Source organism: Cannabis sativa, chromosome 9 (genome assembly GCF_029168945.1).
Source record: "Cannabis sativa cultivar Pink pepper isolate KNU-18-1 chromosome 9, ASM2916894v1, whole genome shotgun sequence".
Taxonomy (NCBI): Eukaryota; Viridiplantae; Streptophyta; class Magnoliopsida; order Rosales; family Cannabaceae; genus Cannabis; species Cannabis sativa.
This window is the reverse complement of record NC_083609.1, coordinates 17,918,698-17,933,926: the sequence shown is the minus strand read 5'-3', so window position 1 is coordinate 17,933,926 and position 15,229 is coordinate 17,918,698.

Below are 15,229 nucleotides of genomic sequence, written 5' to 3'. Positions count from 1 at the left end.
AAGGCGGAGTATGACCGGTTCGACCGATCAGGTCGTTACGTGTCAATAGTACCGTCCCTATGAACGTTCAGAACTCAGTACCGTGTTGGACACGGCAGTAGTGACTCAGTACCGTGTTGGACACGGCAGTAGTGGGACTCAGTATCGTGTTGGACACGGCAGTTAGGGTTATGATCAGGGGTACGGGCGTCTGATCATGACCGAGATTTATGTATGAGTATTATTATGCTTTTCTTACTGAGTCTGTCGACTCACAGTTCTACGTTTATGTGTAGGTAAAGGCAAGGCTAAAGCTGATGGACCGTGAACGAGCTTGTGAAGATTGTACATGTCGAGGCGGTTAGGCTTGGAGCGTACGATCCTCGGGACAGCGAGGCTGATTTTGTAACTAGTCGCTGGGCCACATTTATTTTGTATAAGCAGTTAACTTTTGTAAATGATTTTGTAATTGGGATCCCGAGTCTTTTTGTAATTATATTTTACAAGTTTAATTAAAAAGCAAAAATTTTAATTTATCACGTTTTCCATAAACCTCGTTGATTAGCAACGAGCTGCACAGCATGTTTAAAAATCACGTAATACGCCTATGTTAGTTAGGGTGTTACAATTTGGTATCAGAGCCGCCAGGTTGTCTTCCGAAGATCGTCACGACATGTACAATCATCATCAGCAGTTAGCTCGTTTCACGGTTCAGTAAGCCTTTATTGCTTTAGTAGTTTATTTTATTCAGTTATGAAAGAAAAAGAAAAGCCTGATAGGAAGCATGTTAGTAGCCTGATAGTAGAATAGGCGCATGTTTCGTTTTTAATTTCCAAATTGAGCGGCATTAGTAAGCTCTCCTTGAATACGACCTGATATGCCAACTCTTGGTTTCGCAAGCGGTTCTGACTAGATGGACGCCAGGCGGACTACCAGAAGTCAGGGCAATTCAGTGGGGTCGAATCAAGGTCAGGGAGCTCAGTTTCCCCCGCCAGTTAAGGGCCGAGGTAGAGGTCCCCGAGGCAGGGCTCGTGGTCGGGGTGATGAGAACCCGCCACAGGCTGCCCAGGCTCCCCCAGCCGATTAGGGAGCCCAGAATTGGGAGGTTCGGTTTGCAGAAATGCAAGCCCGGATTGAAGAGCAAGACCTCGAGATTCAGAGGTTGAGACAGCAGGGTGCTCCCCGCAGCCCGGTGCCGTAGTTCCGGTGGCACCGCCCCTCGCCGCCTGTGCCGAGATAGTGGTGGCGACCAATAGATTGGAACCTTTGTATGAGCAGTTCCGGAAGCAAGCACCTCCGGTCTTTCTGGGAGGTCCAGACGTGATGAAAGCCGAACAGTGGCTGACGGTGATCACCAAGATTTTGAATTTCATGGGTGTCACCGGTAACGATAGAGTGGTGTGTGCCACTTTCCAGTTCCAGGAGGACGCTCTGGTCTGGTGGGACATGGTGTCTCAGATTCACGACGTCACCACCATGACCTGGGAAAGGTTCCAGGAACTCTTCAACGCCAAGTATTACAATGAGGCGGTCGGAAGCGCCAAGAGGAAAGAGTTCGCTCACCTGACCCAGCGTGAGAATATGAGCGTCACCGAGTATACTACTCAGTTCGATCGGTTGGTGAGGTTAGCCTCGGGAATTATGCCAACCGACTTCAGCAAGAAAGAGAAGTACCTGGATGGTTTAAATGCAAAGATCAAATACGATTTGATGATCACCACGGACGACAACACCACCTATGCTCAGATGGTGGAGAAGGCACTGCGAGCTGAGGGCGCAGTTGGGTGTATGTCGGAATCAGCTAGTACTCCGGCGAGTGGCGGGGCTCCTACCCCTCCTGCATCAGGCTTTAGCAGGGGGAGTAGTGGTTCGGCCATTGATCAGAGGAAGAGAGCACCCACTGCTTCCGATGGCTCGAGTCAGAACAAGAGGTTCCGGGGGAACCAGAACAGAGGGAGTCGTCCTGGTGGTACTGAGACCCGATTCTCCTATCCCGAGTGCCCTAGCTGCAAAAGGCACCATCGGGGTGAGTGCAAAGGTCAGGGATGCTTTCACTGTGGCATGCCCGGACACTTCAAGAGGGACTGTCCCCAGCTCCGCTCAGAGGCACCGAGAGCTCCGGCGATACCCACTCCAGCCAGGGTGTTCGCCATCACTCAGGCTGATGCAGATGCCAGCCCATCAGTTGTCACAGGTCAGCTTTCTGTTAATAACTCGCTTTACTCAATGATGTTTGATTCTGGGGCTACACATTCTTATGTGGCGGCCAGAGTCTTTAGTAAATTGGATAGACCATACGATAGATATGAATCAGGATTTGGAACCCTATTACCTGGCGGAGAGTTGGTTATCTCCAACAGGTGGATTAGGTCTATGCCGATCAGGATAGATGGTAGAGAGTTAAGTGCTTACTTGATAGAGATGAGTCTAGTTGAGTTTGACATTATTTTAGGAATGGATTTCCTATCTAAATATTCGGCGAGCATTGATTGTAAAAGGAAGATGGTGATCTTCCAACCGGAAAGTGAAGAACCATTTGTGTTTGTTGGTTCAGTTCAGGGATCCCGGATCCCGGTGATTTCGGCCATGTCAGCTAGAGATTTATTGCATGGCGGTTGTTTAGGGTTTCTGGCTGTGGTGGTGGACACCACTCGGCCAGATACCATTCGGCCAGATACCATTCGGCCAGAGGACATCAAAGTGGTTCGGGAATTTTTGGATGTTTTTCCCGAAGAACTTCTAGGGTTACCACCTCAGCGGGAGATTGACTTTGTGATAGACTTGGCACCAGGGGTGGAACCGGTTTCCAAAGCCCTGTATAGAATGGCTCCAGCTGAACTTAAGGAATTAAAGATTCAGCTCCAAGGGTTGCTTGACATAGGGTTCATTCGGCCCAGTGTGTCACCCTGGGGAGCCCCGGTTCTATTCGTCAAGAAGAAAGATGGATCTATGAGGATGTGCATCGACTATAGAGAATTGAACAAGCTGACGGTGAAGAATAAATATCCATTACCTAGGATCGATGATTTGTTCGATCAGCTTCAGGGGAAGACGGTCTTTTCTAAGATTGATCTCCGTTCGGGTTATCATCAGCTGAGAATCCGAGAGGAGGACATTCCGAAGATGGCTTTCCACACTAGGTATGGACATTACGAATTTTTGGTTATGTCGTTCGGACTAACCAATGCTCCTGCAGCATTCATGGACTTGATGAATAGAGTATTCAAGGATTTCCTCGATATCTGTGTGATTGTGTTTATCGACGACATCCTCGTGTACTCTCAATAAGAAGAGGAGCATGAGTTACATCTCCAGATGGTACTGCAACGGCTTCGAGAACATAAGCTTTTTCCAAGTTCAAGAAATGTGAGTTCTGGCTATCTCAGGTGTCCTTCCTAGGGCACATTGTGAGCAAAGATGGGATCAAGGTGGATCCCGGGAAGATCGAATCCGTCAGGGATTGGCCGATACCGAAGACAGTGACAGAGATCAGAAGCTTCTTGGGTTTAGCTGGGTACTACCGTAGGTTCGTGGAAGGGTTTTCAAAAATTTCAATGCCCTTAACCGAGCTTACAAAGAAGAGTCAGCGATTTATTTGGTCAGACAAGTGCGAAGCTAGTTTTCAGGAGCTAAAGCAGAGGTTGATTACCGCTCCAGTACTAGCTTTGCCATCACACAAGGAGAAGTTCGTAGTTTATTGTGACGCATCCAAACAGGGTTTGGGGTGTGTGTTGATGCAAGCCGATCGAGTTACGCTTATGCCTCCCGTCAGTTAAAGGATTATGAGCAGCGATACCCGACTCATGACCTAGAGTTGGCCGCGGTGGTTTTCGCATTGAAGATTTGGCGACATTATCTTTACGGGGAAAAGTGTGAAATCTATACCGACCATAAAAGTCTCAAGTATTTCTTTACTCAGAAGGATTTGAATATGAGACAAAGGCGTTAGTTGGAATTAGTGAAAGATTACGATTGTGAGATCCTCTATCACCCCGGAAAGGCCAATGTAGTGGCCGATGCCCTGAGCAGAAAGGGTCCCGGGCAAGTAGCTAGTATGGTTCAGATCTCACCTCAGCTAGCAGAGGATATGGTTAGATCCAGCATTGAGTTTGTGGTAGGTCAGCTTCACAACTTAACGCTACAATCTGACCTGTTGGAAAGAATAAAAGTCGCTCAGATGACGGATCCAGAGTTAGTGAAGATCAGAGATGAGGTGTTGGCTGGTCAAGCCAAGGACTTTTCAGTGTCAGATAACGGGATGCTTTTGTATAAAGCTAGGGTTTGTGTTCCGAATAGTGTGGAACTCAGGTGTGAGATCTTTGAGGAGGCTCATTCTACCTCGTATTCTCTGCATCTCGGCACCACTAAGATGTACCAAGATCTGAAACCGTACTTCTGGTGGAGCGGTATGAAGAAGAATTTGGTAGAATTCGTATCGAGATGCCTCACTTGTCAGCAGATTAAGGCTGAAAATCAGAGACCAGCAGGGTTGTTGCAGCCTCTAACCCTACCAGAATGGAAATGGGAAGATATCACGATGGATTTTGTGGTCGGGTTACCTAGGACCACTGGTTTATTTGACTCCATCTGGGTAGTGGTGGATCGATTTACGAAATCTGCTCATTTTCTGCCGGTTAGAACAACATTTACAGTGGATCAGTTGGCAGAGTTGTATGTCAGAGAGATAGTAAGACTTCACGGGGTACCGAAGTCTATAGTTTCGGACAGGGATCCGAAGTTCACCTCCAAATTTTGGCAGAGTTTGCAGCGAGCAATGGGTACAAAGCTGAAATTCAGTACAGCATTCCATCCTCAGACAGATGGTCAGTCCGAAAGGACAATTCAGATATTGGAGGACATGTTGCGAGCCTGTGTTATGGATTTCGAAGGCTCATGGAATAAGTATCTACCGTTGATAGAATTTTCTTACAACAACAGTTACCAGAGTACGATAGGGATGGCTCCCTATGAACTGTTATACGGTAGGAAATGTAGATCTCCCATCCACTGGGATGAGACAGGGGAGAGGAAATACCTAGGTCCAGAGTCAGTGCAGCGGACCAATGAGGCAATAGAGAAGATAAAAGCTAGAATGCTTGCCTCACAGAGCAGACAGAAGAGTTATGCAGATCCGAAATGCAGAGATGTTGAGTTCCAAGTAGGGGACCATGTGTTTTTACGGGTATCTCCGATGAAGGGGATCAAACGTTTCGGGAAAAGAGGCAAGTTATGCCCTAGATTTACAGGACCTTTCGAGATTCTCGAGAAGATAGGTCAAGTGGCGTATCGGTTAGCATTGCCTCCAGCTTTATCAACAGTTCACAACGTATTCCATGTCTCGATGTTGAGAAAATACGTTTTAGATCCCTTTCATATACTCAGTTATGAGAGCCTAGAACTGCAGCCAGACATGACTTATGAAGAACAGCCAGTGCAGATCCTGGATATGAAGGATAAAGTCCTTCGGAATAAGACCATAGCATTGGTCAAGGTTCTCTGGAGAAACAGCAAGGTGGAGGAAGACACCTGGGAGCTAGAGTCAGATATGAGAGCTCAATATCCAGAGTTATTCAGGTTAGATTTCGGGGACGAAATCCTTTTAAGGGGGGGATAGTTGTAAAGACCGCTTAGTTTAATTTGGAAATTAGCAGTTAATTATGATTAATTATGAAATTATTTATAGCTATTTAAATAATTTATTATACTGTTATTATTGAATTCAGAGATGCATTTTTATGTCATGTAGTAGTTTGCATAATTTTGCATTTCCGGTGCCCGGTATTTTGGAACTCAGTGTTTGGCTCAGTAGAAATCACAACTTAGTATGTTAGTAGTTTGGGACGGTTTAGTTAGACATTGGGAATGTCGGGAATGGCCGGGAATTTAGAATTTCCCAAAAATACCCCTTTAGTGTTAATTATGTGATTTTAGTGTGGAGGGACAAAATGGTCTTTTTGCCCCAATGATATTTTGTCTTTAGTGATTTTATTAAATGCAAATAAATGTTTATTTTATTTGTTTAATTGGCTGAAGTAAATAGGAATGGGTGTCTTTAATTCCATTTTCCCATTTCAAAAAAATACCAAGTTAGAATGTTAGAAAATTTGAAAGAAAAACAAACTTTTTCCTCTCAACCTCTCTCTCTTGTTCGGCCTCTTTGGAGCAGCAAGAGCCTGGATTTTTCCCTTGATTTTCAAGCCTTTTCCCTTTCAATCTTAGTGTTCTTCAAGCTTTGGTAAGGTTTCTAACCTCTTCCTCTTGTATTTTATAAGAAAATGGTTAAAAGTGGATGTTGCATGTGAATTTTTGTGGTACTTGCTGCTGTATTTTATTGTGGTTTTCAATGGATTAATATTGTTATTTTAAGTAGTTTAGAGGTGGTAAATGCATGTTGGTTGCTTGGATTCAAGCTTTGAAGTTTTAGCTCTAGAATATGAATTTTGAAAAATATATGTTGAATCTGTAATTACTTGCTGTAGTTGGTTGTTTTCATTTTCAGAGGTTTAGTTATGCATGATTATGTAGGTTTAATCTAGTTTGATTGCATGTTAGTGGATTCTAACCAAGTTTGAGTTTTGGAACTCAAAGCTTGGTCTCTAATGGTGTTTTGTGAATCTGTGAGTTCTGGGTAGTCTTGTTGCCTTTGAATGGTTATTTGGGTCATATAGAACAGGTCTGGAAGATCTTGTGTGATTTGGGTTGGAATTGATCGAGTTATGAATTTTTGAAATTTTTCTGCGAGGGCAAGATTAGGTTGTGCAAGCCGAATTCGGATGAGGGTCTAGGAATTCTCGCAAGATTAGGTTGCGGAAAGCCGGTCTCTTAGGTTGGGGAATTTTCAGAAACCCTAGATTTCTCGATTTTATGTTTTAGGGGGTATTGCCATGCTTTTTATCGATAGGGAAACATTTAGTTCCTAGTTTAAGTCCCCGGGAAGTGATTTAGCGTGTCACTTATAGTGTTGTGATTTTTATGGTTTAGGAGCCTGTAATCCGTAGCGCGATTAAAAGTTCCGATCGGGTTGACGGCACACTTGAATTCGAATCCGGAGTAAGATTAGTATAACAGTATGCATATGTAGATTACATGTTTAGCGTGCATGTAGGAAGCCTATTAGATTACATTAGTTATGTATGTTGGCTTCGAACCATCCAACCCTGTCACGTCGGTACGAGCCGGAGTATGACCAAGGCCGGAGTATGGCCAGGTTCGGCCGATCAGTGACACTTGGTTGGTGGTTCCGTACTATTGACGTATCCCGTCGGTACGAGCTGGAGTATGACCAGCGGTCGGAGTATGGACCGGTTCGGCCGATCGGTGGATATAGTAACACGTCGGTACGAGTGGAGTATGACCGGCGGCGGAGTATGGCCGGTTCGGCCGATCACGGCATTACGTGTCAATAGTACCGTCCCTATGAACGTTCGGAACTCGATGACCGTGTTGGACACGGCAAGAGTGACTCGATGCACCGTGTTGGACACGGCAGTAGTGGGACTCAGTATCGTGTTGGACACGGCAGTTAGGGTTATGATCAGGGGTATGGGCGTCTGATCATGACCGGGATTTATGTATGAGTATTATTATGCTTTTCTTACTGAGTCTGTCGACTCACAATTCTACGTTTATGTGTAGGTAAAGGCAAGGCTAAAGCTGATGGACCGTGAACGAGCTTGTGAAGATTGTACATGTCGGGGCGGTTAGGCCTGGAGCGTACGATCCTCTGGACAGCGAGGCTGATTTTGTAACTAGTCGCTGGGCGACATTTATTTTGTATAAACAGTTAACTTTTGTAAATGATTTTGTAATCGGGATCCCGAGTCTTTTTGTAATTATATTTTACAAGTTTAATTAAAAAGCAAAAATTTTAATTTATCACGTTTTCCATAAACCTCGTTGATTAGCAACGAGCTGCACAGCATGTTTAAAAATCACGTAATACGCCTATGTTAATTAGGGTGTTACAGTATAATTTATAAATATTACATTAAAATTTATATTTAGAATATTTTATTCTAAATTTGAAATTTTAATTAAATAAATATATATTTAAAATAAATTGATTAAAATAAATATTAGAAGAAAATACAACCCTTCATTAAAATAATGAGCTTTTTTATAAGGATATTCGATCTCCATTGTTGGTTTTACATAGCTATTGTTTTAGTGAGTAATCCTCCCTAATGGAGGAACGTTCATTAGCAAGTTAGCACCGTTTAATCTCGAAAGATAAGTAATCTTGTAAATTTTTTATATAGTTTATGACCACCCTAATGGTGGCGACTGTATAAGACTTGCAAGAATATGAAACAATGGTGGAAGCTCATAAGATAGAATAGCCTTGACTCTCGCCTAAACGGGACAACGCGGATTCCAATCTTGATCGAATAAAAGGTTGTTAGAATGTTGATCATTTTAGATGAGCTGACAACTCTATTCAATGAATGGTAGCTTTGACTCTCGCCTAAACGGGACACTGATATAGTTTGTTGAAAACCTTGGAAATTATTTAGGATTGTATGTTTTAGTATTTTCACTTGTCATTCCTACTTGCTATGTGCTTCATAATTTCTGAATTGTGTATGAATTTGTATTGAACCATGTTATTTTCTGTTATTAAATTGTAGTTTAATTTCGAATCTTCATTGCTGGTCTAACTTGGCTTGTTTTTCTAATGAGATAAATCCCTAATGGATTTTCACCATTAGACTAACATAATAGTGTTAGATCTCGAAAGATAAATATTGTATATGCAACATCTAGCTATTCATTAATTGATGACACCTTAGACTAGTATTTTACAATATGAAATAAGAAGATTGTATAAATAAGATTACTTTGACTCTCGCTAATCGGAGCATCGTTGGATTCTTATTTAAAACGAAATTATCCTAATTCCTCTTAGCTTATTCATTTCGAATTAGCTTAATGACATATCATTGGATGAATGGTCTATAAATCATATAAAGTCTTATTTTCTCTTAAGAAATTAGATGACGCATATGATTATATTCCCGAAATTCTATCCCTAAATGATATAAATCCTCAATCTTAGATATCTCCTACTTGTATAGGCAAATCATAGAGTTAGATTAGTAGTGGTGGTCCAAGAAAGAGTTACTAATTATACAGTTACACTTTCACAAGTGTTTCATAACCATTTTCTATCAATGGATTTAAACTGTATGAGTTTAGTATTCTGTGACCAGAATCCACTTGCACTATTCTAAGAACTCTTTGATGTAACTAAACTTAAGTCATCAAAAGATACAACCACATATTTTATAAATCTAAGGCATTTGTATCTTGTTCATAGTGGTTTTGACAAGATCATTCTCTGCAAAGAGTTAATATGCCTATATCCACTGAAAGTAATTTCATCTCATTCGCAGATGGATGTACATTCAGGGGTGGATATGAGTTTTCGTTGTATTTTTAAAACGATCACTCTAGATTTTACCTTATGCAAAAGAAATTTGAAATGTTTGAAAAATTTCATGAATTTCTAGCAATGGTGAAGGTAAGTGGTTAAAGATCTTGCGAACTGATAGGGGTGGAGAAAAAGTTAGTAGATATGCAGTTCAAAGATCATTAATTTGATTTTGAATAATATCCAAACTTACCTCCCCAGAAATTCGAGTTGCATATTGATGATTAGTTACTAGTCGTTGCCTAAATCCTTCTATGGAAATAAAATTTTAGAATGATGCAATGGTTGTATACTTAATGTAAATCATTACTAGATTCATGGATGACCTAATCGAAATCTTAAGAAAAGCTGGAACTGCTAACCCTGGTTTGCATGTTTGTTAGCTATTCTAAGTGATTAGGGGTGGAGCATCCCATAGTCATTAGATAAGAAAGTGTTTGTTTAAACAAATACTCCTTTTCTAAGAAAATGACTAAGTCTGAAAATAAAGTAGCAAATAAAGGAGATATTTTTTTTCTTGGTTCCAAAAGTGTTCTATCATCTTATTTTACAAGATGATCCCACTGCCTCTGTTGTCTTAACACAACTGAAGAGGTCTATACCATTTAGTTTTCTTTGACATAGTTCACGGTACCTTGTTGTAGTGGGAGAGTTTCTAGGAACTCACCTTCTTATAACTTGGAAGACACTAGTGATTTAGAATCCATTGTGAGTTTAAACAAGTAATGGATTGTCAAGATAAGAAACTAAGAAGAAAGCCAATAGAACTATGGTTTGATCCATTCACATGGAGTAACCTAAAGTTTTCTGTTACAAGGACATGAAAAGAAATTTTCGTTAATAAGTCTATTCAATGGACTTAACAAAACTTCCTGTTCCTAGTATTATATGTTTGAGTTTATCTAAACCTATGGCTTGTGGTATACCTGGTAATTACTTACTCTAATGCAAGCAACTTACTTTAGTAAGATGTTGGAGCATTTTCTTTCCAATGGCAATCTATAGAAGCTTCACAACTTCTAAGCATAGATTATATTTATCTAAAGAAAAGTATCAACTATTCCAGAGAAGGTAAAGCCATGAAAGAATTTCTTAAGTCAACAGTGAGAGGTCTCAGATATGCTTTAATATGCATGCCTTAGACCAGACACCTGCTGTTGAGTGGGAGTAATGAGTAGGTATCAAATTAATCCAGGAGATGAACATTGGAAGACAATCAAGTAAATCTTAAGATTAAGAAGAGGAACTATATGTTAGTCAATAAGGGTGTTTGTTTAAAACTCTTAGACTACACCACATCAGATTTCAAGACTTGCCTTTGTGCTAGAAAGTCTGCTGATGAGATGGTGATTACTTTGGGGGTGGAGTAGCGATTTTGGAGATGTGTAAAAACCTATCTGAAATCTCTTGGTCTACCAGAGAGAGATTGAATGTTAAAAGTTGCAGGAAAGATACTTATTTAGTCTAAGGAAAGTTCTATACATTTGTGGCACTGTTCCAACTTGCCTTAACTACTAGGGTTACTTCCTGAATAACCAAAGAGTAGTTGCCCAAAAGTATAGAATCCAGTATCCCAAGAGAGTAGACATATAGAGAGGAATTTCACATTATCAAGGATTTTGTGATTAAGGAAGAGTAATAGTGGAGAAGAGGTTGTGTTTAATTCAAATTGTCAGATCCTATTACGAGGAGTTTACTACTATTACACTTGATTGGTATATCAAGGTGTTAATGATTATTTGAAATGCACTTTTTGTTTTATATTAGTGCAAGTGGGAGTTTGTTGGGTTTTATGCCCTAAATAAAACTCATTTCATATAATCAGATTTACTTATTAATAAAGATCAGAAATAACATTTAATGTTGCATGGTTCACATGATTTATTTCATGATTATATGTATATAATGTATGAATTCCTTTTAAGTCCAGAACATATGTGTTTGTTAAAGATTATAGTGTTGTCAGCACAGTGGAATATAATCTTTATTATATGTTCAAAAGTTTATTCCCTGATTTGTCAGAACACTGGATTTAGACTGACATGGTATAATCAGCGATAGGTATTCTTACACCTTGGAAAAGTGTTATGTCCTTTCCAGGACATTGGCAAAGTTTACCAGTATCGGATGTATGGAGTATACATCGGAAGGGACCGATATTAAACTTTGATTAGATATGTTAAAACTTACCGTAATATCTATTCAATTCAATATCACCTGTTGATCCTAGATCAAATGATCTCAATCCTGATATGGTTAGGCTCAATTTCAAGAGTGTTACTCGTGTTCTTTGATTTGTTAGTTAAGTCTAGTTTTGTATCAGGGTGATACGTACATTTTGGGAACACGGTAATGCAATTGAGTGGGAGCGCTAACATAAATATGGAATCTATAGCTTCTATTTGGCAAATAGAAGTAAAGGATGATTTCCTTCGAGCTTAACCAAACGAAGATAAATGGTGGAGATTTCATTTCACTTAAGTGAAATATCATTTATATAGGGTTAAGTGTTTTAAGGATAAAATACATTGTAGGGTGTGACGGTAATTTAATCCCTGTACAGTGTAAATCATCTATATAGAGGATCATTGATCACATTAGGGTTATAACAATGGATAACTAATGACGTGTCTATATCGTGGAACATATAGAGCGTTTCTATATGACTGAGAGTGCAATTCCAAGTTCTAAGTGTGGATACAATGAGAAATTAATAAGTTAGGGAATTTACTTGGTAAATTCGGTTTGACTTATTGGAAGCTCGATTATATAGACCCATGGTCCCCATACTAGTTGAGACCATACTGCTTGTAAGACTCAGTTAATTGATTTTAATTAATCAATTATAATTCTAAAAGTTAGACTATGTCTACTTTATGAATTCTCACAGTTTAAAGATGAAATCGTAAAGAAAAGGGTTTCTAGGTTTAATTATTAATTGAGAGACTTTGCATGTCTAATTAATAATTATTTTAAATGACAATATTAAATAATCTATTTTAGTTATTAAATAATTAGTTTTGGCATTTAAATGATTAGAATTGGAAAAATGGTATTTTTGGAGAAATAGAAATAAAATTGAGGAAACTGCAAAATCTAAGTGAGGCCCATATCACCCTATGGTCGGCCACATGGTTTGATTTTCCTAATTATTATTTTCAATTTTAATTGCCATGTAATTGCTAATCAAAGCCTAGCAAAAATAGGAAAGTGGTGGATCACACTAAATAAGGCAGTTAATTGATTACACAGTAATTAAGGAAACTGTTTATTTGGAAAGTTGTGCTCTCCCTTTTCCCTATATAAAGCAACCTTGTTCTCTTCTCTTGTATGAAGCCATAAGCCACGAAATTCAAGAGAGAAAAAGAGAGAAAATTTCGAAATCCTTGTGAGATGAGTAGTGCCCACACACATCAAGTGGTATCTCAATCATAGTATGTAAGACTATGGAATTTCTGCATCAAAGAAGGAGAAAAGAAGATCCAGGTTCAGATCTTGGTGATGCTCTGCTACAGAAAGGAATCAAGGGCTAGAGATTTGAACGGAAGGAGTCATATTATTCCGGTGCACCCACTGTAAGGTTTTCTAACTTTATATGTGTTTATTTTCATTGTTTTAGAATTCATATTAGGTTGTTAATTCAACATACTTGTTAGTAAATCTAGATCCTGGTAAAATAATTTCCAACAGTCTCGTGGCCTTCTCACTCCAAGGTTAGGTTGATTTTGAGTATTGTTTTCCGGTGCTGCCCTAGCCGTGACTGCCTCACGCTCCAATTCAGCGTTCTGCCCGTTTGTTTCTTTCAGGCGACGCCTAAGATGGCGGTTTTCCATTTCTACGATAGGTATGTATCTTATAGGGTCATAAGCACCCTTATCCATGGGCTGAGCACCTCGACGATTGGGTTCTTCATCTCGCACTCTAGAATTTTGGCCATTCCCATGCTGAGTCCTCCTCGAACGTGTCGTTCGTGTGCTGGGACCGCCCTCGGGTTGGGTCCTCTTGGAATGAGTGGTTCGAGTGTTGGGGCCACCCTCAGGTTGGGTCCTCTTGGAACGAGTGGTCCGAGTGCTTGGGCCACCCTCAGGTTGGGACCTCTTGGAGCGAGTGGTCCGTTTAGATTGTGAATTAGAAGGCCTCCTGGAGCCCATTGGCTCTTTTCCAGGACAGTGAGGAGTTTCTTCATATGGTGTGTCAACGTTCTTTGTGTTGTCAGCCATGAAGAAGTTTGTTTTTTGTATGTAAGGAGGGTTTTTTCTGAGCTTTTTCACAAAAGCTCTCAATGAAAGCACCAAACTATTAACTCAGATTTTCGTTAACCAGATATGAGCCTAAATGGTGATAAAGTTGCACAGAAAAATAAAAATAGTAAAAAAAAAAGTAAGAACATGAAGGTTTTTTACGTGATTTTGCAGTTAAAATTCTGCATAGCCCACGAGTCAATCTAATTCGATTTTGATACAATATAAGGCCTTTTTCTTATGAATTTTTCATCCATTTTTTAGTGTAACATGCCTCTATTTATAATTACATAGTTGGCTGATATCTTTACAACAATTATCCCCTAAAATCGTGGGGTTTGATTACATGCCACATAAAATAAATGCGGTTAATATTTAAAAATCACACAGCTGTGATAGGTATGCTTTTACCGGGTCAAGATAATCGTGTATTAAACACGTTATAAATCATAACGTTTTGGGATGTCTCGGTAGGAACTCAGCATCAATAACCTTGATAGCGCGCTAGAGCTTTTCCTATATCTTTCCAAGATTGATACTGTACACCTCGTCACTTCTGCGCTTGAAGATATAACGCTTTATTTTGACAATCGCAGTTCTTAGTGACAAGGGGTACTTCAGCAGTTAACATCATTTGAGTGTCAGCTTCTGTTCGAGAGAGCTGACTCGTCAAGACTATAAATCTCATTGAAAGATATTTGAAGTTGATTAGTGAAAGTACCAGAAGCATGCCTTCCTATAGCAAGATGGACGTCTCGTTATCTGTCACTTAGGTTCTTCAAGCTGTTGTACTTACTTAGTATAATGTATATCTTCTTTATATATTAAAAGTGTCTATCTAACGGCAATTCTTGGTTTAACGATTCTTGGTTTAGTTTAACGATTCCTTTATCCTTACACGATTAACTTAACAGACTGTTAACGTTAAACGTTAACAAATAAATAAACCCAATAATTAAACCCAAAAAATTAAACAATCTTTTTTTTAAATTAAAAAAAAAAATATTTTACCCACATATCTCTCTAACAAATCCTACCATATCTTTTTTTTAAATTAAAAAAAAATATCTTACCCACATATCTCTCTAACAAATCCTACCATTTTTAAAATTTTTTTACACGGTTAAATTCAAATTTCAAAAATTAAACCCAAAAAATTAAATAATATTTACGATTCTTTATATATTAAAAGTGTCTATCTAACGGCAATTCTCGGTTTAACGATTCTTGGTTTAGTTTAACGATTCCTTTAGCCTTACACGATTAACTTAACAGACTGTTAACGTTAAACGTTAACAAATAAATAAACCCAATAATTAAACCCAAAAAATTAAACAATCTTTTTTTTTTTAAATTAAAAAAAATATCTTACCCACATATCTCTCTAACAAATCCTACCATTTTTGAAATTTTTTTACACGGTTAAATTCAAATTTCAAAAATTAAACCCAAAAAATTAAATAATATTTACGATAACTTACATATCTCTCTAACAAACTACAATTTTTGAAATTTTTTTACACTGCTTCATTCAAATTTCAAAAAATAAACCCAATAATTAAACTCAAAAAATTAAACA